At 39.1% G+C, this 27861-nt stretch overlaps 1 protein-coding gene across 1 annotated transcript in view; it reads left to right on the forward strand.

The window, feature by feature from the left end:
- The first annotated feature begins 8579 nt into the window (after positions 1–8579).
- The window catches only part of MNS1 (meiosis specific nuclear structural 1), a 64328-nt gene continuing 45046 nt past the window's right edge, over positions 8580–27861 (forward strand). Inside the window, exons 1-2 of the mRNA XM_074327709.1 lie at positions 8580–9511; positions 11652–11774. The gene's annotated coding sequence lies outside the window, so the exon portion shown is untranslated. The remainder of the gene's footprint in view (positions 9512–11651; positions 11775–27861) is intronic.

Raw genomic sequence — 27861 nt, forward strand, 5'->3', positions numbered from 1 at the left:
CTAACATGGTGCTGGCTGCTATTTATAGAGTAGTAGAGATGGAATTCCACAAAAAGGAGAGGAGGTGGCAAGACCATTGACACAAGTTGAAACTTCCTTATGTCTGTAGCTTCACAATTCCCCTCTCTCACTACTCCAGCTTCCGTAACACTACGCAGGGGTGTTTTCCCAACACCTCTCTAAGAGGTTCTCTGGGCCTAAAGATGGACACTCATTAAAAATCTCTATAAATTCCCACGACTAGCATGCATTCATTTATTCAATTAATAGTAATAGGAAGCCTGTATATTCTAGGCATGTTCTAAGAGTGCCAAAATAAGACAGAAACGTGACCTCAAGGAATTCATGATTTAATCCAGGAGAGATAAGACGAACAAGTAATGGCAATGCCATGTCATGAATGCCCTGATAGAGTATACATGAGGGGAAGAGCGGGTACAGGAGGAGGAAGGTCAAGCAAGGTGTTCATGGAGGGGGCCATGTTGAATGAGTAAGCAGTTTGTCAGCTGGACAGGTGGGAAAAAAGCATCCTAAACAGTGAGAGTAGCACGTACAAAGACCCAGAGGAATGAAACAGTCCAGTGCCACCTTAGGGGGCAGATGGAGGCAGATGGATAGGAAAGTTCAATGAGGTAGATGATGAAAAGTTTTGAATGTATTGCTAAGGAGCTTGGGTATTATTTTACAGGTGATGAGGCGGTTGAGAGATTCCTGACACCTTTCAACTATGAAGCAATAGAGATTCGTCTCAGGCCAGTTAGTGCTCTGCACTGTATTTCTTTCTTTCTACGGGCCCCACTTCCCCTCAGGCGCCAAGAGCTGTGTTACTGACACTTCTGGTTCATGACACCCTGTTGACATGGGTCTATGCACAGCTCTCACTGATTTCATTATATTATATTTTAATTTTATTTCATTTCCCCCTTCAACCATGATTCCCACACCCATTCCTTTCTCCCCACAGAGGTATCCACTCTGATGAATTTGGCAGATGTCCTCAGATATTTTTGTATCCTTGTAACTTATGCTGTGCTCTTTTTTATGTGTATGTGTTTTTAATTCACACAAATGGTATTGTTATACAACTTTTTTTCATTCAAAACTGTTTTATGATCTTGTGGCTTTATGTATATTTAATTTATTGCTTCCTACTTTTACATGACATCCCACAGAATCTATTCACATTTCCGGATCCTTTCCCCTAAAGTTGAACAAGAGGGGCAATGCCCTGTAGAACAAACAGTGCAGCAATAAACATCCTCAGATATGTCCTATTATGGGTCTGGGTAGGAATTTCTTTAGGATATATAATCAAGCCTGGGGTTGCAGGTCTGAGCTTTGTGAATCTTTAGTTTACAATTACTGGCAGATATCTCTCCAGAACAGTTATCCCAGTTTCCACTCCCACTAATAATACATGAGAGTACCATGTCCCTTCATCCTCACCAACATGTAGTATTTTCTGACTTTGTAATTTTTGTCAAACTTATGTATGTCAAGTGGCATCTCATTTTAATATATATATATATATATATATATATATATATATATATATATATATATATATATATATATATAATATAGAGAGAGGGTGCCAAAAAGATGTGTACACATTTTAAGAAAGAAAAAACTGTTAAAATTGTAATACTCAATATATATTGATAACAAAAGATGAATACGGGGTAGTGGATGGGGGCAGGGGGTTTGTCACTGTGTGAGGGATATAAATGATAAATGTCTATTACATTGTGTTGTGCACCTGAAACTAATAAAAAAAAAGTTTAAAAAAAGGTCACATTTGACTTCTGCAATTACAAGAGGTGCTCAAAGTAGTTACCATCAGCATAATTTTAATGCAGTTTTTTCCTTTCTTAAAATGTTTTGTCTCTCTCTTGCTATATATATATATATATATATATATATATATATATATATGTATATATATATATATATGTGTGTGTGTATATATATATATATATATATATATATATATATATATATATATATGGTACATGACTGCGAAATTCATATAAAGGGAAATCTGAACAGTTACCAAATTATTGAAAAGATGTTCAATTGCTAATGTTATTGAACATCTTTTCAATGATTTGATAACTGTTCAGATTTCCCTTTATATGAATTTCTCATTCATGTACTTTTGCTGTTTTTCTGCTGGGCTTTCTTATTTATTTGCAGGCATGCCTTATATATTTAGCTATTTATCCCTTGGCTCTTTTAACCATTACAAACATATTTTCCAAAGGTGTCACCTGTTAATTTTATCCACAGTGTTCTTTATCAAATAAAAATACTCAATTTTGATAAAGTCAAATCCATCAAGTTTTTTTTTTTCTTTACCTTACTATATATACTTTTTAGGTCTTATTTAAGAAGTTCTCTCCATCCCCCAAGTGGACAAAGACACTCGTACATTTTCTTGTTTTGGCTCTATAGTTTTAATCTTTTATTTATCTGAAGTTCATATTTGTGTATGGTATAAGGTAGGGATCTAGATTTGTTTTTCTTCACATAGTGAGAGAATTACCTGTTGGTCCACAAACTGGCCCTCATACACAGAGGGCAAGGGCGGACTGAAGAAAGGGGCAGACACTCTAGATTGGTAGGTGGAAGTTTTAATAAGCAAGGGCAGTTACCTAAGAGGCTTGTCTTGGGTGGCCACAGATAAGTAGATCTCTACATCCACCTGCAGACTTGATCTGGAGGCCTTAACTGAGTTCAGTCACATATTCAGTCTAGATGGTCTCAACAACACATTATTGTCTCACGGCTATGTCCTTGAAATAGCTCCTAGAGGGGGAATGGTGGGCAGATCAGACATTCCAAGGACAGGTGAGGGGGTGAGGAGCCTCTTATTGCCTGAGTCCAGCTCTCAGCTCAACGGGTGGTCATGTCCTCTCATGACCTCCTCCAACATTACCCCAACTCCACCTACTAAAGACTCCATTCCTTCCCACTGATGTGGTGTCACCTTTTTCATTTATCAGGTACCCACACACCCAGGGGTCTATTTCTGAGGACTCTATTTTGTTCCATGGTTCTATCTGTCTATGTCTATAGCATCACCACAATGCTTTATGATATGTCTTATTTCTGATAGGATTAAAGTCCCCCAACCCCATCCTTCTTTTTGAAAATTGATGTTATCTGTGGATTTGTATTCTTCCATGTAAATTTTGGAATGCTTGTCAAACTCCTCAAAAATTGCTGCTGAAATTTAAATTAGGATTGCTTTGCATTTATGGATTAATTTGGGGAGAACTGATATTCTAAAACATGTAAGTCATTTCTTCCATTAACAGGAAAAAATGTCTACATTTATCCAGACTATTTTTTATACCCTCTAAAAGTTTTAGATTTTTTCTAAAAGGTTTTATGCATGCTTTATTATTTCATTCCTAGGTGTTATACAGCTGCTGTTGTGAATGGTGTCACTTTTTAAATCATATTTTCTCTTTATTTGTTAGTGTTAGTATGATGAAAATATGAGCTTTATTATTCTGACAGGCTGTTGATTCTGAGAATTTTCCATGTAGGTAATCATGTTATCAGCAAATAATGATACAATAAAGTCTCTTCCCTTTCAATACTTTTACTTCTTATTTCTTTTTATGTCATATTACACTGGCCAGACTTCCAAAATTATGCTGAACGATAAAGGTAATACTTGTTTTCTTGCCTTTTTCCTGATCTTAAAATGGTTGCATTTAAAGTTTCTCTAGTAAGTATGATGTTTCTTGCAGGTGGCAATATAGAGCCCTAACAAATTCCAGAAATTCCCTTCTACTCCTAGTTATCTGAGAGTTTATATTTTTACATTACAAATAGTTGTTGAATTTTTTCAAATGCTTTTTAGGTTTCCATGAGATAATTGTGTAATTTTTTTCCTTTTTAGTTTTCTATATGGTAATCTATATGGACAGATTTCCTGTTATAAAATCATTTTTCGTTCCTAGGATAAATCCTATTTTATTATGATATGTTATTTTAAAAACACACTGCTAAATTATTAGTTTTTTGTTTGTTTGTTTGTTTGTTTTTAGGATTTTACACTCATTTTCATATATTGAAATTGGTATAATTTTCTTTTGCTACCATTATTTTATATGGGAATCCAGGTTTTACTAATTTTATAAAGTGCGTTGAGAAACTTTTGCTCTTTTTCTCCTTTCTGGAATGACTTGCCTATGTTAAGAATTGTATATTTCTAGAAAATTTGGTAGAGTTTGTTTGTATAACAACAGTCTGGGGCTGGAGGATTTTTTATTCTTTTTATGGAAAGGTGAATTCTTTCATTATTTTTCCAATTTCATTAGTGGTTTTATTCTATTCACATTTTAGATTTCATCCTGCATCAATTTTGGCATTTGTGTACTTTTATGGACATATATTCATTTTTCTAGGTTTTCAAATATGTGCGTGTATATAATTTTAAATTTCTAATTTCTGTATTTAATATAATTCCAGTTCTCTCTCACTCTTTTTCACTTATCATTCTTGACAAAAGCTTGTCTATTTTATTGATTAAAAATAATTCAGGTCTTGCTTTAACTAAATTTCTTTATTTTTTGGTGTTGCTGTTGTTCAATGTTTTATTGACTTTTCATCTTATATTTATTATTTCCTTCCTACATATTTCTTTGGGCTTTTAATGTTGTTCATTTTCCAACTTCCTAAGAACTTAGTCCATTAGTTTTAAATCTTTCTTGTTTTTTTACAAATATAAGTTTATTAAATCTATAAATTTTCTTCTAAGTAGTGATTTAGTGTGTCCTACAAATTTTGACCTGTCTATTTTTAGTACCATTTAATTTTAAGTTTACTCTTTGACCAAAGGATTTTGGTACATTTTTTTCATTTCCAGACATGTATATTTTAAAGTTTCTTTTCTTGTTACTGATTTCTTATTTTATTGCCTATGGTCAGTTAATATTTGATCCAAATAAATTCCAAAGAATCAAATGGTCAGTATCATTTGTTTCTTTGGAATTTATTGGGCTTATGCCATGTTCTACTACATAGTTGATTTGTATAAATACTTCATATGTGCTTGAAAAAGAAGTGTACCTCTTTTAGTAATGATAGATACATGATAGATAGTGTATATTCAAGTAGAAGGTAGGTAGGTAGTAGTCTCTAATTCTGAATTTTGTCACTTAAATCTTCTTTATATTTGATTTTTTAAAAATCTCAACAAAAGTTGACCATATAGACTTTAAAATCTCCTGATCCAGAGTTGAGTGTCAGTGAAACAAGTTTGGGCATGATGAGCTGGGTGATGGGGGAAGGAATTTTTTTTTAACCCTCTGTATCCAATTTGAGTGTTGCTAACTCACAGAGGCATTTACAGTTGTTATGAGAATAGTGGAGACAATGAAGGAAGGAAATGAATGCAATTCTCAGTGGAAAGAGAATGAAAGAAAGTTGCTCCTGTGAATGGCTTATAGCCTGGAGAAAGGCAATGTGTGTAAGAGTATGTGAGTATGAGTGTGTATGTACCACTTGGGAAACAAACTGCTTTGCTTTGGGACGTCTTGGATGGTGGGGAAACACCCCTGGACGAAATGAGAAAGCTCTATGCTGTGGTTGGCAGGGATAGGTAATGACATCGGAACCATTTTTTTTCATACTTCTTGCTTTGTGTGAACAAATCTCAAAATTGGCAGAAACCTAGATGGGGGTTACACATTAATGGGGTCATTGGGCCCAAGACTATTTTTTATGCATTTGAGCTCCCCTAGAGCTCTCAGAAATAGTTTGGAAAGTGGACTTTGTAAAAGACTGGGTAAAAGCAGAAGAGTTCAAAGCCATTGTATTGTGGCCGTTAAGTGATAATATGACTGAATTTGTACTCACAGGATGGTGTGATATACTGGTGTGTGTGTGTGTGTGCGTGTGTATGTATGTATGTGTGTGAGTGTGTGTGTGTTACTATACTACATGTATTTAGAAAAACATAAGTAGCATGCAAATAACTTTTTTCACAAGTAGCATACAGCCTTGTTAACCTGTTTTCATCCATTCAACAATATAGCATTGACATACTATAATAGTCAATAAAAATATTACTAGTAATCCACAGACAGAAGGAATTAATACATTTGAAAATTTTAGGTAATCACCCACTACTAGCTTTTCTGATCAGGCCCAATATACATACTTAGCAGGGAAGTATCCAAACATTTAAATATGCAAATGTAGGAAGCCAAATGAGACATCATTTAATTCCTTTATTGTCTTACAGTGAAAGACAGCAAATGAGCAAGTAGATGGCTTTATGCCAGTTATTTTTACTACAATTTCTTTTATGCTAAGGTATAGCTGAAGGCAAGCCCTCAAATTTTAGCATGAACATGCTGCAGCAATAACATGAATATTTTAAGGGCGATAAGATTCTTTTCATGGGTTATGGTTGCAAATAAAAAATTTAAGCTGCAACTGCTTTGGCAAAGGTGTCATAAACAACTGGGACTACATGTAAGAATATGTGTGTGGCCGCACTCCCTGACTTGATCCTAAAAGACCCCCAGTCCTTGGGCCCAGGGCCCTCCACACTGCGATCGTCTTTCTTCCTGTCTTTCCTGATTCATCTTTTATCTCTCACCCCACCTAATTCAGCTACACACCTCCCTCCAGTTACACAAGCTCAGTGGAACAGAACAAGCATTTTCACATTCAAGAAATATGGCCTAGAAACTTAGCCAAAAAGAAAAAAGAAAAAAAACAGAAAAGAAAAAGAAATATGGCCTAGAGACTATCTTCAGATACCAAGGCCAGCAAACCTGCTGTACGATGGCAGCAAGCTGGGTCGGAGACTGCCTTCCTCAGCGAGAGATGGCAGGGCCAATGAGGCTTTGGTCATGACCCCCAGCCTGACAGCTACATTTCCTCTACTCTTTGCTACCACGGAACCTCACTGCGTCCTCTTGCAGGTGGATCCTATTGGTCAGAAGGGTGACCACAGCAGGGACCACATAGAAACCCCCTCTGTCCAGCAAACCGCAGAGCCCTGTCTTGACGACAGCTTGTCTGGAACACCCATTCATATTGAAAGGGAGACATTATTAATCTTGAGGAGATGTAACCAGTCAGAACATTTAACCTATTATTTGTTTAAGGGTGGTTTTCTCCCTTCCAGGAAAAAAAAAAAGGTACAGTATTTCTGAGTTTAAGACACATCAAGAATTAAAAAACCTCACTCTTTTTCTTACCGGAGGCACATCACTGCTTAAAACCAGAAAGTGCTGACCTAGCCAGTGATTCCAGAACCTGGGGCCTCAGCACAGCATTTTAAAGACTCGTCTTCATAATAAATTACTATTTTAATGATAGTCCTGGCAATATTTTGTGACTATATAACACTTTCTGTAGATTAAGTAGCATAGTTCCCATTAATGGTTTACTATACTTGAGACCTTAAAGAGATTTAACTAACTGTTCATTTGGTGCAGTTTCTGCTGAATTATTTAAAACACTTCCTTACTGCTTTAATTTTGAATTTGCATTTGAAAGTACAATGCCAATTAAGATTCCTCCATTGCCTCAAATGCTCTAAAAATAAATACAAGCTAAATCCCAACCACAAATACATTTCTCTCTGTATACTATGACCTTTCTGTTATCCTAAGCTTAGGCAAAATAAACAGAAATTTCAGGAGACAGCCAGAACATTAGGAAATTATTACAGTAAAAAAAAAAATTAAAGTCTTTTTGGAAGTGCTGGAGACAGAGTTCAGAGTTCTACATTTAGACAGAAAACTTAGTGTTCAGATTTGACTAGATCGCGTTCTACCATCTCCAGAATTACAAAATGGAAAATATAAATGCAAGTACTTACACTTCTGTAAAACCAGGAATTAAAGATATTTGCTCAGTTGGCTGATTTGAATTTTATTTATGGTAATGAATAATTAAAAGTGAAAATCAAATGCAAGGCGTAACTTGGGCTGACCATGTTGTCGTTGTTTGTTTGTTTTTCCAAAGTTGAGTGTTTCTCTTGCTCACCCCACCCATCCCCATCCCTGCCACTCTCTTCTCATGATATGAAGTTTAGCTATTGACTTTAAGTCTACATCAGATACCTTTCTCAACGTAGACCCAAACTGTTTCATATTCCTCGCACACACTTCTCTGGCTCCCAGGACACCTTTCTAGAGGCCACTCTCCTACCTGGAATGTCTGTGTCTTGCTGCCTTTTGTCCCTTCTACTCCATCCAAGCACTCTACTTAGGGAAGCTCTTCCATGGAGGAGTTCTCCAACAATCCCATCTGGTTCCAGACATTTTCATGACTCTGTTTTGATTGTGAGTTGTATCCGTGTACATATCATCTTTTCCTTAAATCGTTTTCAAATATGGTTTTGAGTTCCTTTTGTGTCACCGCACATTTTTACTTGGGTACCTCTGATTACTACAGTATCTTCCTCACAGTTAGCGCTCAATAAATGTTACTGAAGGACCACAGGAAGCTCAGAATGTCAATTTGAAACAGAGTGCCATCTACTGGTATAAATGCTACAATATTATCAACATGATCCATTCTGCCTAATGAATGTACGTATTCAATACACACACACATAAGCTCTCACAGTTTGATTAAAGAATAAGGAATATACTACAGCAAAGCCATACTTTTCTCCCACCTTGAGTAAGATCTATGCTTTCAAAAAAGAAATGACAATGAAATAAGAAAAGATCCCCATCTGGATCCTCTAAATGAAACCATCATCTCCAAAAAACAGGTGCAAATTCTAAGCTCTGTCCTGTCTATTTATTGAAAAAAGTCATTTGAAATAAAGAGCTGAAACAATACATAATAAAATGACTGATTGCCACTAAGTTCCTATGGAAATGGCACCGTTCTATGAGGAACACTAGTTTTTGTTTTTGTTTCCAATGAATTAGTCCTTCCATCAGGTGAGCCTTATCTATAGTTCTGACAATATCTTTGAGTCATGAACCTCTGAGTGAGCGTGATTTCTCAGCACAAAGTGGAGGGATGTATGAGAGAGCAACGTGAAAAATATTCAGTCCCTAGTTATCAGGCTAACATTTTAGCCTATTAAATAATTTCTCAAACCCTTTCATAACTCCAATCTTTCTATTCACTGTAAAGCAAATCACATTGTGGGTGAATTTAAATTGCACAGAAGTGGGTCTATAAATTAAGAGAAAACTTTTCTTTCCTCTCACAGAGGCTGATTTAGCTAACACAGGCTCGTTAGTGACCAAGCAGATGCCCTCATCTGTAACCCACAGACAGCTCTCAGCTGTACAGAGAACCTTTCGTTTCCTACAGAGAGGTGAACTCAAAACTTGTCACTGATTTTTGCACCCTTTTAATCTTCCTGTTTATTCTGTGCTTCATTAAAGTCAATCTCCACAGGGCAGACTGTCATCCAAGCTTGGCCTGTCCTGCTGTCTGCTCTCTCCAGAGAGCATCTTTCATCCTGATAAACGGGCTGTGAGCTGAGCACGTGACTGAGCTCCTTAAGGTAAATACATTACAGAGAGCTGCTCCTTCCACACTCACTCAGCAGAATTTGATAAGCAGGATCATTTGACGTGGGCATCACGGTGAAGACAATGCTTTTCCAAAAGATGGAGTTTCAGATTTACTGGTGCAAAATGAGATAGAGGATATTTATTTTTATCATTGTGTTATACTATACCTGTAAGGCTGTATTAGTGTCATTCATCTGCCTGGCGTCTCCCTCAGGATTCAGCATCATTTATAGGATGTTTTCCGCATGCCAGGCTCTGCGCTAGGCACTAGAGACATAAAGATACACCTGGGGAGGGAAGATGGGGGCCATGGCAGGAAACAGTGAAACTCTGTGGGAAGCCGTAAAGCATGTCACCATTACAACAGCAGCCCGCGTGCTGAGTTTAAAGTTCGCCTATCTGCAGACCATGTCATCCCAGAGCAATTGTTATATCTGGATGAAGCAACACTGGGGCCCTAGACTGGTTTCTAGACAGCTCTCCCCCATCCTGTCTCCTGTTGACAGATAAGGCAGCAAGCCTACGCTCTGCGGGTGTATGACTTTCCTACCTAGTAAACCAGACATGGACCAGAGGCTGGGGAAGGAAGTCCTCTTTTCTCAGGAAAGGGGTAGACCCCATGCATCTCTCCCTCCTCTGAGCCCCTGTTACAATGTACTGTTTAGCATTTTTTTATATTAGGTCTCACAATCTACTTGTTCCTTGTGTCAAAACAACAAGATTTGTGTCTTTTACTTCTTTGAAATGAGAGACACACACACAGTGTTACATGTGTAGCAGTTGTACAATACTTAATCTAAATTAGGAATTGGAAAATAAGAGCTTATAGAAACCTTCCTCCTTTCACAGAATAGGAAACGGATTCGTAGAATTGCTGCTTTATTCATTCCACAAGTGTCTAATGGAACTTGCAAGTCACTGGGCTGGGTTCTGTGAAGGAGACAGAGACATCCAGAGATGGGCCCAACTCTTAGGGAGGCATGAAAAACAGAACATGTGCCCCAATCACCAAACGTGGGAACCCATTAGGAAGGTAAAATCAAGTCGGAGGGATCTCAGGTGAGGGAGATAAAGGGGCAGCTAAGAGACTCAGGGTTGTTTGATCAGGTACCTCAACCTGGTCTTGAAGGATTTGCTGTGTGGGGGTGGGGAAACAGTATTCAAGTGTGAATGTATTTTGGACTTTGCCAAGCTTTACATTCAACTCAAAACCAGGCCACAGGGGTCCGCTGGCTCCCAGCCACGGTGAGCCTCCCGAGGGTTAGGTGAAGGAAGACCTTCCATCCACCAGAATCAGCTCCTGGATGTGGCTGTCCTCAGCTCCCCATGCACAGAGAGGGCTGTCTCTCTCCTCCTGTTTCTCATTTTACTTGCCACCCCACCCCCACCCAGTGCAGGGAAGCCTGCAGTTCCACTTGCCTTTGGCAGCAGGCTGGCTGAGATGGGCCCCACCCTATCCTGTCAGCCCAGCCCCGCTAGACCAGGACACACCTGCGGGCCCAGCTCCTCTCTGCCCACACGTGGGGTGCATTTACCTTCTGCCTCAGGCCTGAGCCTGGTTATCGAAGGGTTCAAATAGCACCCTGGCGACGGAACAGCGCTGGCTCAGTTCTGTCTGCACTCTACCTCGGGGCGTGCGCTTTCCCTGGAGAGCAGCCAGTCTGATTCAGACGCAGAAGAGCACCTGAGCCCTCACCTGTACCCTCACTCCTCCTTCAGGTTGGCTCTCCACAGCTTTCCTCTCTGCACAGAGGGTCCTTTGCCCAATCAGGACACTCTCCCTGACCCTGGTCACTCCTGGTCACTCTCCCTGACCCTGACTGGGACTCGGTTCAGCCCTACCCCACCCACACGAGTAGGAGTTTTAGCCTGTTCTCACTAGGCTCACCCTCACTGGGCATCTCCAGAGGCCAAAGCAATCTCCACCCTCCACATTTGCTTGGTTTCTTGTGTCTCCCTTTCCTGTTCCCTTTGATTTAGGGGGAGAGGGAAAGTATCAGCATGCCAAGACAGCAGCTTGTGGGTGGGGGATGGTGAGGGGAATGGGGGCAAGAGAGATGCTGAATAAAGTGCCTCTCAACTTATCTTAAAAGCCTGCCCCCACAATTTCCTCTCCATTCTTCCCTCTAGACTGGGGTCTTCAGCTTCTTGCCCTCAATTTAACTGGAAGCTGGTGACAACCACATCAACAGGAATGGTGTTGTGAAAGTGGCGTCTGGATGAGAAGGGAGCCTCTCCGCTGTCCAGCAGCTGGTGAGTTATTCCTGCCCTCCGATTCCTTAGGCTTCTGTCTGGGATGGGCCTGAGGCTTCGCCCTAGGCCTGGGTGAGCTCGAACTCACTGCTGCTTTGGAGTTGTGATAACCCTTTTTCCCTTTTAAGTTTTTAAGTTCCAGTATTTAGTTCCTGTATTTCTTTAAGTTCCACAATTTAGTACAAGTAAACATTTATATATGGCAAAATCCTTTGGTAGATGTGCGATTCCACATTGTTTCAAGTCACCCTATCTGAGGCAGGGCAATGATACAGGGCTGTCCCCAATTTGCTCTTTCCCATTTTCCAGCTTCTCCTCACCCTTACCACCTGCTCGTGGGTGGGAGCCTTGGCCTTCGCCGTCCATCCATCCATCCCGTCAGCCGTCATTGGCAGTGCCGATAGCCAGACTGAGCTCACACTGCTGTCCCTGAACTTCCGGGTACCTTTAAATGCTTGCTTGGAACCTCCTGTGGATTTAGACCCAGTGAAAAGGCTGGAGGGGTGACCTCTGTGTCGTAACCGGCCCCAGAGGCCTGGTATTTGAAAGCACAGGCAGCAACCTCCACTGTCCTGGCGCGGTGATGTGACAGCTCTAACTGGTGGTCACATTGGGTGGGCAGGGAGGTCACTGGAACAGGGTCCCACTTGATCCTTTTCTACTTGGACCACACAACAGCCCTGCTAGGGGTTGTTTATTCTCTTAGATTAGCTTGCAGTTCAGATTTCAGGAGCTATTCACTGGCAAAAAGGACATGAAATACAGACATCAAGTACTTGGTATTTTTCTCCTCAAAAGAAGTTTAACTCTAGTAAAAACTGCAAATAAACTCAAAATAATTTTCAGTTTTGACACTGTCCTATGGAAGCATTTGAATGTGTGATAAAGAGCGTCCTTCTCAATTTACTAAGCGAACGTTTTAGAATCCAAGAACCCAAGGCCAACTGAGCCTGCACGTTTTTTCTCCAGCCTGCAGGCCTTGGCTCCCTCTAGTGTCTCTGGCTCAGCCTTTGTTTCAGGCTTAAAACGCCTAGGACTTAAGAACTCTCTTTAAGTGGGGATACAAAGCCCAGTTCAACTTCTCTTACTCAACTCTCCATGATGACTCTTGCCCACGTGCAACTCCCCCATGAGCTCGTTTGTTATTTTCTGTTGCTTATAACATTTTATTATATTCAGTTTATAAGAGAATTGTTTCATGTGTGTTATCTTCCCTCCCCCAAAATCACAATTGTGTCTTTTACTTTAAAATGGGAAAAACACAACATCAGGCATGCAGTAAGTGTCAAATACTTTAAATTTGGAATTCAGAATATTAGACTCATTTGGAAAGCGAATATAGCTTCCTCCTTTCACAAAATGGGAAACAGGTTCAGAGACTTGCTGCTTTATTCACTCCACAAGTGTCTAATGAAATTTGCAAGTCACTGGGCTGGGTTTTATTGCAGAGACCGAGACATCGAGAGGCAGGTCCAGCTCTCAGGGACCTTTTAGTGAACCATGAAAAGCAGGACATGTGTCCCAGTCACCAAAGGTGGGAACCCATAAGGAAGGAAAAAATAAGTCTGAGGGATCTCAGGTGAGGAAGATAAAGGGTCAGCTGAGGGACTCAGGGTGGTTTCATGGAGAAGGTAATACTGGAACCCAATCTTGAAAGATTTGATATGAGGGAATGGGGGGAAGGTGTGGTGGTATGAAAGCATATTTGGGGAAGGAAATGTGAAGGAGAATAGTAGAAGCTAAGAATGGAATGCCTTAGGGTCAAATTATAGCAGACCTTGAAATGCCAGCCGAGAAGTTTGCACTCTGACTGGCAAGCAGGAGGCACTATAAGGGAAGAATTTATAAATATATCCAGCCTCCTAAATGTGTATTGAATTCCTTTTAAAAAAGTGACTTCTCCTTCCTTGGAGGTTTAAGTACCAACTGGATGTGCTTTTCTCCAGCTATCCACTTATAATTTATGGAAATTCATGCATGGACTAGATAACTGCTAAGATTACTTCTGATTGAGATTAGACAATCAGGAGTTTGAACCAGAAGTTGACCCTATGGCAGAGGGAAGACTAGTATTTCTTTTTGTTCTTAGTAGGTGCTAAATTAATACTTTCTAAATTAATGAATGACATGAACAGGGTTGTGTTTTAGGAAGAGGAATTTGGCAGCAAGGTTTAAACTAGATTAGCAAGAAGGGAGCCACTGGATACAGGGCGGTCAGTTAGGACACTGTTATTCCTTTCGAAGGCCTAAACTAGGTTAGTGGAAATGGGAATGGAAAGTAGATTGATGCTGTGGATGTCGAATCAAGATGACTGTTTTGTTGTAATTGTGATCCTCCCCCTCAATGGACTGAAAATCCCATGAGAGCAGGAAATGTATTGCATTTGACTTTAGACCCCACTGTCTGGCCATGATTAGCACCATACAAGTGCTCAATGTGTCCTAAATGAGTTTAGGGAATACGTGTTGACTGGCTTTAGGAGCACGTAGTTGAGATGTTATTTAAGAGGCATTGGATATCCAAGCCATTGGACGAGGGGCAGCCCGGTCCTGGGGCAGAGGAAATACAAGAGATAGCTACTTCCCTACTATCCAGTCTCTCCAATCCACCCAGGAAGGCCTTCAACACAGCTTCTCACGGTTCAGTCACTCCCCCACTTCTTGGCCTTGTGTCCTGTCTCTCATTTCACTTCTCAGCAGCATTTGACACAATTGACCATTTAATTCCTGGAACACTCCTTCACTTAACTCCCAAGACATTACTCTCTTGATTTTCTTTTTACCTTACTGATGATTCCTTCTGGCTTAACCTCTTATTTCCAATATTTAAATCAATGGTTCTCAGCCTTCCCTGCATGTTAGAATCACCAGGAGCTTTTAAATCTCTTGATACTCAAGCTGCTCCCCAGGCCAACTAAGTCAGAATCTTTGAGAAGCGGGCACAAGGTCAATATTTATCTAACGCTCTCTTGGTGATTCTAATGTCTAAACCACTGTTGCAAATGTTAGCGTTCCTCAGAGCTTAGTCCGAAATCCCTCCCCACCTCTGGCTATACCCCTCTCCCATGGGTTTCCAGAGCATTCTTATCATCTTGACTTGTAGAAATATACTTCTAGCCCCAGTGTCTCCTCTGGACTTGTACATACAATTTCCCATTTAAGATCTCCATTGGGATATAGACATCTCAAATTTAACAGGTCCAAATAGAACTCTTGATTTCTTTCCCCTGACCTATTTTTTCCCCTTTCCTCTGACCACATCTATTCTTCCTCAGCAACCTGCACCCCCATCCCAGTTGATGGCATTATCATTTGTCCAGTTGTTTTGACAAAGACAACTTGGAGTTATCACGGAGTCATCTCTTTTTATCAGCTCCCTCATCTAATTTATCATCAAGTCCCTGTTAGTTTTATTTCTAAAATACATTCTAGACATTATAATATTTGTTGATATGTTTATTTCTCTGTCTCCCCTAGTAGAAGGTAGGGACCTTGTCTGTTTTAATATTGGATCTCTGGCACCAAGTAGGTTACCAATAATTATCTGCTGAATTAATTGTTAAATCCAGAGTTGACATGCAAACCAATAGTGAAGCAGACTGTACTGCCAAGGAGGCACTGTGACGTGGATGGCTGATCTCAGCACAACTCATGATTAATGAAAGACTCTATTAAAGGTGTTTTAGGAGAGTATCTGGCTTGGCCTCTGGGCAGACTGTCTGCCCTAAACTTCCTGTCTTTCTCTCATCACAGTGTCTGAAACTCTTCCATTGGTGATACAGATAAATGCTACTTTTGAATTCTGTACTAAAATTCAAATACCCTCCGCATGTGTCTACTGGCTAATAAAAGATTAGGGAAGAAAGATTTTTTGAGCAATCAGACCAAGAGTGAAGGGGACTAAGAACAGAGGGAAGGCAGATGATATACTAAATTTTCTTCACCATAATGTCTTTGCCAGAGCCCTTGGAGGAAATCGGTCCTGCAGAAAGATGGATGAGTATAGGCCTGAACAAGAAAAACTTCCTGTGTGGATTGCACTGGGGCTAGATACCTCCTAATTTCTCCCTCCCCTAGGTGCCTCCAGCTCCACCCCCCAACCCCCACTGTCATTTCCTGTGTATGGGAACTTGGCAATTTGGTAATGTATCTCCAATGCTCCTCTCCATCCTGATTGTTTTTGTTTGTTTGTTTGTTTTTGTTTTTTTTAATTAAATTTATTGGGGTGACAATTGTTAGTAAAATTACATAGATTTCAGGTGTACAATTCTGTAATGCATCATCTATAAATCCCATTGTGTGTTCATCACCCAGAGTCAGTTCTCCTTCCATCACCATATATTTGATCCCCCTTACCTTCATCTCCCACCCCCACCCCCCACCCCCCTTTATCGATCAAAGTAAATCAACCAGCCCTCCCTATATCCAGAGGAAAGTAGTTCTGTAGCAGGTGGTTCTAAAATACCTAAACCACGTAATATTTAAATGCTGGTTAAAAACATGTTTTCTCATTATAAGGTAATACTTATATTTTAATAACATGAGAAACAAAGAATTCGATTTCCCTAATGTTCCAATCTGGGTTCCCTGAGAAGCAGACTCAGAGACAGAGATTAGTGTGTAGAGTATGCATTAGGAAGTACCCTTGGGATCGACATTTGTGGAAGGGAAGGAGGCAGAACTGGGCAGAGGGAAGAGCTGAGGTCAGTGCAGTCTCAGCAAAGGCCTCAGCTACGACCCGGGGGAGCTCTTCCAAACAGCTGGGGTGACCCTTTAGAGTTGACTTCCCTCGCAGTGAGGTGGCTAGGTGTTCACACTCCCACATCAACCAGACATTGGATTCACGCTGATCCTGGGTGAGAGAGGGTGCTCTGTAGCCATGGGCAATTTCTGGAGAGGGCTGACTGCTTAGGAGTGTCTCAGCACTCCCAGCATCTAGGAAAATAAGTACTTAGACCTGAAGACAGATCTGGGCAACAGGGCACAGCATCCATTACACCTAGTGTTTTCACACTGATGTTGCTTTCTGGTTGCTAAACATTATTCTGGGTAGCTATTGTAAGGCAGTTGGGTAAATTATGTACTAAGAGTCTCCACTGAGTTGGCTTTACTGCTGCCGAATGTTTTCTTGTTAATGCTGTGCCTCTGAAATATTTCCACTTTTCTGTCGATAATACATACTGTAATCATGCAGATAAGAGTGGTTTTTGATGTTATTGTCATTCTTAGTTAACATTTTGTGAAGCATTCACAGGAGGCAACAGACTCCTGGGATGGTTTCTTAGCCATCTGCAGGGACCAGTCTGGCCGATTAGAAAGATAAGATTCCCCATTCATTAATGCTGCAGACTCATTTGAATCCAAATCCCAGGAGTTTTCCTTAAAATAAACAAACAAACAAAATAAATGCCTCAGCCTACACAGTGTCTGAGGAACTAATTATTCAGGCTTCCAGTTATAGTTCTGTGTATGTAAGGACTGTAGTCAGGCCCTGAGTAAGCGTAATTGAGAATTAATGTGTTCTGTGGCTCAGAGGTGGGATATAAAACCGAGATGGCCCACACGAGGGGAAAAAAATGGTTCTTACTGTGAAAGTAAGTCAATAAGGATCCATGATTGTAGGTTTTATTGCTCAGGCCTAGCCAGTGAACAAAAACAAAAAGACCTTCTTTCTACTGTGATTTTTTTTTTTCACCCTGGCAAATTTAGTCTCTGAAATAAGACCAACGTGCACCTTAACTTGTTCATCTCTGCAGAAAATGTGGACATGAAAGGCAAGGAAGTTATACTTAGTAAATTCTATATATGTCTGAGCAAGCATTAAGCAGATAATAGGTTACCAGAGATGGTCTACTTGTCTGGAATTCTAATGTTGTGGTTGGGACAGGAGCTGGTACCAGGTGCTTCTTGGGCCCAACTCCCTCTCCCTGTGCTACGCGCAGCATCTGAGGATGATGGGAGAAGTTCACCTGCTTCCTCGCAGCCTCAGTTTATTGGTGTGCTCTACTCAGTGTTTTGTTTGGATGGCAATGTGGTCCAGTGGCTTGGCATGTGACTCTCAAATCCTGGCTTCTTCGCTTAGTCGTTGTATTATCTTGGGTATCCAAATGATCTGCCCTGGTCCTTAGTTTCTTTCTCTCTACATTATCAGTGACCATGGTGCCTACTCTTAGAGTTGCTAAAATGATTAAAGTAGATAATACATACGAAGTTCTTATGCCACACAGTAAAATCAGTAAATATTAGGTCTTATTATTTGCTAGGAGTGAGTTCATAGGTATAAGATTAGGTTAAGAATCACGTGGACAATTTCTGGGACAGAGAGGCAGCTAACCTTGGTTGAGCTGATAATTCTTTGAATACATACAATTAAGTAAATAGCAATAAAGAAGAAGAGTTTCTATGCAGAGTTAAAACCAATGAGATAGATTCACTCTTTAAAGTTAGATGTAACTGTGGGAACTGGATTAGATCATTTATTGGTAGCAAAGGTAATGCAGTAAGTCTTCACTTAACATAATTGATAGGTTCTGCAACTTTAAGTGAAATAACATAACAAAACCAATTTTACCATAGGCTAATTGATATAAACTAGAGTTAAGTTCCTACTGTATCTCATCAATGTTATAAGGAAATAACGTTGAATGAAACATTATTTGAGAACTGCTGTATTAAATGTTAGGTTAGGAGTGGCTATGGCTGTCCATGAAAGTACAGGAATGCGTTTCTGCCAATCATAAAAGATACAAGCCAGTCAAAGAATTAGACGTTTCTACACCAAAAAGCCTTTCCTGGCTGAGCAGAACAAGATGTGGACTCGCCAAAGTCAACAACCTGCTTTTCTTACAAGAGAGTATTGATTTATGAGTAATAGTTTACTTATTTTCCAAAAAATCCCCCCAAACCAGAATTTAACGTTTTGATCTTGGAGCCAACTTAGGCTGTGCTCTGCTAAGGTATTATTAACTAGACAGGAGGAACGGGTTTTTGTGAAACTTAATACATTTCTAGCACTCTTCTTACCCATTCTAGGTATTTTAATTAAAAATTTTAAACTTCTATGTTAGAACGCCTGTTGATTTTAATGCTTTAGAAAAGTTTCTTACACATCCTATTGCTTTTCCTTCTCCATATTTATTCGTTCAACAACTATTTACTGAATGCCCGATATGAACCAGTTATATGATAGGTGAGTGTTCTGAGTGGAGCTAAAAGAAATGATTAAAGAGGTTAATAGGCTAATGTCTTTTAAAAATCTATTGAATATGCTTCTTTGAAATTGGGACCATATTTCTATGGTGTTCTGGTATAACCTCCATTATTTCTAACATGGTATCGTGTACCTACTTGACACATTTATTCATTGATGCTAAAGGATTGCCATAGTCTGTAGTGGAGACAAGGATGCGAAGAGCCATGTGGTTGCCAGTCATACAGTTTCTCTTATTTGAAGAAAGTTAGTTACAGATATAATCTCAGCCTGAATAAATGATACAATTTGTGGATCTTTTTCCAGACATCAAGTTTTAAGAAGTTTGAGGAATTGAACTTTATTTTTAAAAAAATGAAACACAAGAAGGTCAAGATGCAATAGTCAGAGAGAAAAGCGGTTGATGAAACAGTCAGAGAAAAGGAAAGTTAAAATGAAAATTATTATCTTTCTCTGAAATTATAACTATGTTAGTAAAGGCTTTGATATCCTGACTTACTACAGGTGAGAATAATTTATAAAATATAAAGTAAGGGTTTTACTAAAGGCAAAAGAGAAGATTAGCATCCAGTAGAAATGGAAAATAATCAAACTTTAGTTAGGTATTTTATTTATTTACATTTCATTCTTCTTCTGTTGCTTCTTCCAGCCTACTTCCTTTTACATAAGGGAATCTCAGTTTATTTTGGCTTTTACTGTGAAGGCTGAGAGAGAGAGACGCCAGGGCTCCACCTCTGACCTCCTGAATTAGACTACCTGGCCAGTGGGGTTCATTCATCTGCATATATTTTTTAAATGTGGTAAAATAAACATAACCTAAAATTTACCATCTTACCCATTTTTAAGTGTACAGTTCACTGGCATTAGTATATTCACATTTTTTTTGTGCAACCATCACCATCATCCATCTCCAGAATTCTTTTCATCCTGAAAAGCTGTGCCCATTAAACAACCTCCCACTTCTTTCTCCTCCCCCTAGCTCCTGGCAGCCACCATTCTACTTTCTGTCTTTATGAATTTGGCTGTTCCAGATACCGCGTATAAGTATAATCGTACAGTATTTGTCCTTTTGGCTTATTTCACTTAGGATAATGTCCTCAAGTTTTATCCATGTTGTAGCATGCGATGCGTCAGAATTGCCTTCCTTTTTTAAGGCTGAATAATATTCCATCGTACGAGTACATGTATACCACATTTTGTTTATCCGTTCATCCATTGATGGGCAGTTAGGTTGCTTCCACCCTTTGGTTGTTGTGACTAATGCTGCTATGAACATCTGTGTACAGATACCTCTTCCAGACCCTGCTTTCAATTATTTTAGGTATATGCCCAGACATGGAATTGCCAGATCATATGGTAATTCTACTTTTAATTTCTTAAGAAAGCACTAAACTTTTCCATAGTGGTAGCACCATTTTATATTCCTGCCAAGTGCATAAGGGTTCTGTTTTCTCCACACCCTCACCAAAATTTGTCATTTTCTGTTTTTCTTTCTTTCTTTTTTTAAATAATTATCCTATGGGGTGTGAGGTTATATCTTATGGTTTGGAGTTACATTTCCCTAATGATTAATAATTAGTGATGTTGAGTATCTTCCTGTGCTTCTTGGCCGTTTGTATCTCTTCTTTGAAGACATGTCTATTCAAATCCTTTGCCCATTTTAAAATTTATTGTTTCTTTTTTTGTTGTTGAATCGTAAGGGTTCTCTATATATTCTGGATAGTAACCCATATCAGACATATGATTTATAAATGTTTTTTACCATTCCATAGGTTGCCTTTTCACTCTGTTGATTGTGTCATTTGATGCCCCCAAATTTATTTTGAGGTAGTCCAGTTTATCTATTTTTCACTTTTGTTGCTGTGGCTTTTGGTATCATATGCAGGAAGTCATTGTCAAATCCAATGTCATGAACGTTTTCCCCTGTGTTTTCTTCTAAGAGTTTTACAATTTTGGCTCTTAGGTTTAGGTCTTTGATTCGTTTTGGATTAATTTTTGTATTTGGTGTAGTAAGGGTTTAACTTCATATTTTTACATGTGGCAGCTTTATTTTTACCTAAAGTTCCGCAGATATTTTTGTTGTTTGTGAACAACTATATTATGCCAGTGATATCCAGCCAGTATAGCAGTCCCCCAAATATCAGGTGATCCTTTTGTGGTAAAAATAGTAAAAGGGCCAAACACAGAGACAAAAATTTATACAAAATTCTCATGTGCTAACCTGATTATGTTTACTGTTTAAGGGTAATTTAAAATGTGAAATAATTGCTACCCACAGTGGTAAAATTTTCATATTTTCTCTGCTTTTTTCACACATCTACTAATTGTTCCAAATAACTCCAACCAAAAAAAATCATAAATAATGCTTCTCTGAAGATGAGCTCATGATCCAAAATTATAAATATCCAAGGATATAATCACCAAGTGTGAGAGTCAGCAGAAAAATGTAACAGCAAAATTAGGTCCCCAAGAACTTGTTTTTAATTTGTTTATTTTTTTCACTTACAGTTGATATTCAGTATTATTTATATTAGTTTCAGGTGTATAGCATAGTGGTTAGACATTTATATAATTTGTGCAGTGATTCCCCTCACTTATTCTAGTAGCCACCTGGAACCATAGTTAGTACAATATTATTGACTCTATTCCCTATGCTGTACTTTACATCCCCGTGACAATTTTGTAACTACTAATTTGTATGTCTTAATCCCTTCACCTTTTTCATCCAACCCTCACTCCTCTGGCAACCATCATTTTAGATCTCCAACAACTATATATAATGAAATTATCAAATACAATAAACTTTTTTTAAATTTATTAAACAAAGGGTGGAATAAAAGTTTTAAGACAAATAAGATAAAGGTATTTTCCACTTTAACACAGTATGTTTTGGAATCAGTGTACCCAAGGTTAACTGAGCTAGAAAACTCTCTTTAGATTACAAGCCTAACCCACACCCATTCTCACAAAACAACCAAGTAAGAAGAAATGTTATCAGAACTATTCTGGTGGACATTAACAGATTAATGGGGAAAAAACTATGATAGTCTGAATGTAGAAATAAATTGATAAAATTAAATTCCCGTTCAGGATGACAACTCTTCACTAACAAGGGAATAAAACACAGCGTGAAAAGCAGTTTACAGTGTATAACTGTTAGATTACAGCATATACAGTATAATTTCCTTCTGTTAAACACCTATCAATATATATGTGTGCAGGTCTCTAAGGTGTTAATAGTTATAATCTCTGGGTGATAGATATATAGTACTCTGGTCTTATATTTAGTCATCTGTATTCTTTCTACAATATACACTTACTGCTTTTGCTATAATAAAAGCAAAAACAAAAAAAAATCTACAGCAAACATCATACTTAGAGGTGATATGTCAAACATATAAGACAACAATGCTCCTATTAGTTCTCCTATTTACAATTTTATTGTAGGCTCTAGCCAGTTCAGTAAGGGGAGAAAAAAATTTAATGGTATTAAGGAGAGGAAAGAAAAGAAAAAAACATGTTTATGAACGTAACACTCAAGAGAATCTATAGATAAAGGATTAGAATTTTGAAAGGACTTCAGCAAGACTGGTGGATATAGAGTAAATATACAGTACCTATCTGTGCTCCTCTGTAACAGCGAAAAGCAGAAAATTAATTTTGTGAGAGAGCCAGTGCTGGACATGTCCTTGCCCCGCCAGATTTACTCCCCACCCTTGTCTAACCTGGCAATGCCTTACTGACTCGCAGTGCCAGGCCCCCTTGTTCTCTGGCTTCTCCTTAGTTTCAGTCAGCAGTAGCACAGGCAGGAGATCAAGGGAGAAAGAAAAGAGGATGAGGATTATATTACCTCACCTCTCTCCCTGTGGGGTTGTTCCTGGCTGGCTGTATGCCTTGACAGAACGGCACCGTTCTCGGCAAAGGTTTCTCTCCACACAGCTTTTTGTGTCTTTGGGTTCTGGAAAATTGCCTCCTCTGCTTGCGCTTGGGTTTGGGAGGAGTGATGGTTCTCAGAGTTACTGGCCGCGGGTGCTGGTACAATCTCTGGTGCTTTCCTTAAACCCTGACGGCATCTTTGTAAATGACCTAAATGAGGATGATGTTTTCCTACTTGGACCTTAAATGGTACAGATATTGTTTATGACAGCAACAAAGAATTAAAAGGCACTGAGAATAAACCTAACAAAAAGAGGCATGAGATCGTCACAGAAAAATTATAAAACTTAATTAAAATACATAAAAAAAAGACAGTATAGATATATACCCTCTACATAGATAGGAGGACATACTGTCATAAAGAGATTGGTTTTACTCCAAATGGATTCATAATTCCGATCAAATTTCCAACAGCTTATGTTTTCTTTTCTTGGAAACTGGCAAGGAAATCTAAATTTATATACAAGACTAAAAGGCAAACAATAGTCAAAATATTTTTGAAGAGCAATAAGTCAGATAAAGTTTGCTGTATTAGGTATCAAGTATTATAAATGTGTTATAATTAAAACTGTTAAAAAAAAACTGTGAAATTGGTACATTACAGATCAACGGGGAAAGAGAATGGTGCTGGGACAATGGTTATCTATATGGACAAAAGAATTATAAAATTGTACATCATTCAAAAAATATGTAAACCCCATGTGAAATATAGATGGGTCATGAAAAACTTTATGAGCTTGCATTGTTAAAGGATTCTTTAAATAAGGCAAAAACCCCACATAAGATATAAAGGAGATAATTGATACATTTAACTATATTGGATTTTTTATTTCTGTACATTAAAAGACATTTTAGAGAAAGTGAAAATGTGAGTCATAGCTTGGAGAAAACAAACAAAATAGATGTACATGCAATACCATGGAGTGATTTCATAAACATAATGTGGAATTAAGAGTAATTTGCAGGTATAGCTCAGTCTTATCATTAAAGCATGCAAAATGTCACATATTTTTTAGAGGTTGACTGCTGGTATTAAAAGTATAAAGACTTGCATGGGAATGATACATGCTATTAAGTACAGAATAGTGCTATCTCTAGGGGGAAGAAATGAGACAGGAAGATGTACACCAGTGCACAAAAACAGCTTCCACAGTTATTCTTGTGCTGGCTATGGAAACATGGCTGTTCATATTATTCTCCATACCTTTCTGTATGTTGGAACTATTACCAATGTAAGTGGACATGACACAACTGTGGAAACAAGGTGTCAGAAATCAAAGTTCCATAAATGTGGGATTTAATTTTTAAAATCTAAACTAGATAAGAAATACTATTATTTCTACTAATAATTCAATGTTGACCCAAGGTAAAAGCAAGGTAAGAAAATGCAGACACCAAAGAAGAATAAGAAAATAATAGTGAAATTAGACGAAGTGGGTGTGGGCCCAACTAAAGTCTCTGACCTCAGTTGTCCTTGAGCTCTTCAGAAATTGGTAAAGAATTTTGTAAAAACTGCTGTCTGTCATTTTATAAAATTCTGGTACAGTGTCTGCTGAGGTTCTGAATACAGTGGAGGGGGGTGGTGGGAAGCCATCACAATGACTTTTTTTAATGAAAAGAATGGACTTAGTATTATTATAAGTGTATCAGGTCAAGATCCTTGCCCAGAAAGCATTAAATCTTTTGTGTAAGCATTAATTTGTAAATCTTAAAAAATTATGTTGGATTTAAAAACAGCATGAGTTGGTAAAGACTAAAATCTGTCAGTTGAATCTAATTTTCTCTTGTGATGTGTCTGTTAAAGGGCAGTGACAGTGTAATTAATTGCTTGAGGCTCAGAAACCCAATTAATCTTTAAGTTGACTTGCATTTCATAGAATGTTAGTGCTAGAAGAGGCCTCAAGGATTATCTAGGCCACCCTCTTCATTTTATAGAGGAGGAAACAGACGTCAGGGAGGTTAAATGACTTGTTCAAGGTCAAAGATACTGTCTGTCTTTCCTTGCCACTGCATCCTGTGACTAGGTTCAGTATTGCTTCCTTAAAGCCTTTATGAGGTGTGATCAACAAATACGGTGGATGTTTAAATAAATAAAAAATTATTACTTTAAAAGACACATTGCTATTAATCCCCTTCAAAATACTCCCCCCTCACTTTGAACACACCTATCCCACCATTCTTGCCACTTTCTGACGCAGTTCTGGAAGTCCTCTTTCATGAGTGTCTTTACTTCATCCTCCACTATGACAATGCTCTGTATCACACATTACTTCTGGTACAGCAATTTCTGTCAAATGAAAACATTATTGTGTGTCCTCATCCACCTTGTTTACCAGATCTGGCACCGTGCGACTTCTGGCTCTTCCCCAAAGTCAAAATGATTCAGGACACCGAGGCAGCCACAACAGCACAACTAAAGACACTCACGAAAGAGGACTTCCAGAACTGCTTCAGAAAGTGGCAAGAATGAGGAGATAAGTGTGTTCGAAGCGAGGGGGAGTATTTTGAAGGGGATTAATGGCAATGTGTTTTTACTGTAATAATTTTTTTTTTAAATTCTAACTTTCACTGTGTTTTTTGATCATATCTTGTATGAGTTTCTTTGCATCTGATCATGAAATAGTGTTTGAACCCAGGTTTTTCTTATGTTACAGCCTTTTGCAAAATACCTGGAAATTCAACTCATGAATGTCGTCTTGCAAGGGTTTCTAACCCTCAGTTTTTAAAATGTGAAGCCTGTCCCCTAATGTTTATGTAGCAGAAGGGGGAGAGGGAGAGCCACTGTCCTAGCCGACACACTCACAGAACTCTGGAGACAGGAGCAGTCCTGTGTGTACTTGAGGACAAACAGTGGTCCCAGAGTGTGACAGGGTGAGTCACACCTAACCCTGGTGGTACCCTGCAGGCCGAGCAGGGTACCATCCCCAAAGGATCCCTTAAGGATCCTTTGTGCCTGATTCCAAGAGATAAGTAGAGAAAGCTGACATGTGAGTATTTCAGAGAAGATATCAGTAGGGCAACAATGATAACGAAGATGACATATCCAGGAGAAGATCAAAGGAAATGGCAATCACTATAATGTGGAAAGTGTGGTGTCAGGCCATGTGTCAGTGAGGCAGCCAGGGAGATGCTCTGCTTGAATGTCTCCTTTAGGGAGCCTGCTGCACAGAAAGTGGTTGTCCCAGAACCTCCGGCAGCTGCCCATCTGGCTCTGCTGCAGTGTTAGTGCTGAGGCTGTGCCCTCCCATGGGGTGCCCTCCCACGGGGGCTTTCTCCCACGGGGCACCCTCCCACAGGCACTCCTAGCAAATGATTGAGCACTGCCAGGGTGGTGGGGCCAAGACTTTTGGGCTCTAATCTCTAATGGGAAGTCTTCGTCGGGCCTGGCACAGATGTTCTCAGTTTTGCTGTTGTTTGAAGCTCCTGTTTTCACCCTTTCCCTCTCTGTCTGCACGTCAGAACTGTATCAGTTCTGAAGACACTCTCTGCCTTCCGTCACTTCCCCTCCCCTTTCTCCTTAGAGGCCTTCCCCCAGACAACCCTCTTGACTGCCAGTTCTGTCTTGGCATGTGCCTCTCAGGAGACCTTCACGGATGCAGCGTATAGCAACTAACATGGGTGATGCCAAGCGGGGATAAAAAATGACTTGAGAGAGAGTTAGGACCCTACTTTGCTGTGGGGGCTTGATAGTAATGGTTTCTGTTAGGTTGTTACAGTTGCCATTATTACAATTCCTTAATTGTGCTCCTTCGTGGCCTTAGGATATATGGACTATTGTAGTAAAATTTACTTCCAGTGAAAAAAAATCCATGTTTCATAGATTGTAGACATAATTTCTTTCTTTCTCTTTTTCTTTTTAACCTTTCTGAAATTGGGATGGGTCTTAAAAGAGATGATGCGCCAGAGTTTTTTTTCGTCTTTACTGATGAATAATATAATGGTGCATCCTACCATTGATAGTGTCATAGATTCACTAAAATCCATTCGCTCCATTCAGGTCACCAGATGCCAGGTGCTGTAACAGAGTCTAAAGAACTAAGGCACTAAATCAGCCTCTGTCAGTTATTATTTGACTATTTATTAGGTATATCTACTAGGAAATGAAAAGAAACCCCTAGGGAGCAGAATTATATGATGGAGAGATATATAGTGGATAACTATGGCTATGGATATATTAGTATAGAAATAACTAGAGATCCAATGAAGCATTAAAAAATCATAGGAAGCAAGAACATATACTCTTTTGCTTCTGACTCTATTTACTCTTCTACTCCTTTTCTTTCTTTCTTTTTTCTTTCTATTTTTAGACTGATATTTCCTTATAGACCATAGTCACCTTATAGTTCTGGTTATTCTGTCACACTCCCAGCACTATCTTGTATAATGAGACATATGACAATGAAGTTTTTCACTATCTGTATTGAACCCCATGTTGATAAGTGGTCGGAAGGGCCGAGCGAAGGACCAAGCAAATTCAGTAAGCTTCCCCAACCGTGTCCAGGGAGACGGTTGAGATGGAAGGATCTGTTGCCTGGATTCCCCAGAGATATATCTGCTTATCTGAAATTGGATTTCTTTGCACTGACTGCTTCTAAAATTAGGTTTAAACCCATTGTTTCCTTTCTCTCCAGACATAGCATTTATGCCTGGATCAGTTTCTACTAGCTTTCCCTATCTTTTCAAAATTGGAAAGTCTCTGCCTCAGAAAAAAAACATGATTGTTATTTCTAATCTGAGCACAAATCAACCAGTACTGGATACTCAATAAATAGTTACTATTTCTGTTCTACGAGGTCTGACAATTAAGTTTGTGAACTCATCCTAGAAAAAGTGCTACATCCCTCATTGCTGAATATCACTATGGTCACCTTCAAAGGACTCCCCTTGGGAAGCTATGGACCGACACCAGCATCTAGTCCACCCTTCAAAGCAATTTTGGAA

Source organism: Rhinolophus sinicus, linkage group LG03 (assembly GCF_036562045.2).
Source record: "Rhinolophus sinicus isolate RSC01 linkage group LG03, ASM3656204v1, whole genome shotgun sequence".
NCBI classification, from domain to species: domain Eukaryota; kingdom Metazoa; phylum Chordata; class Mammalia; order Chiroptera; family Rhinolophidae; genus Rhinolophus; species Rhinolophus sinicus.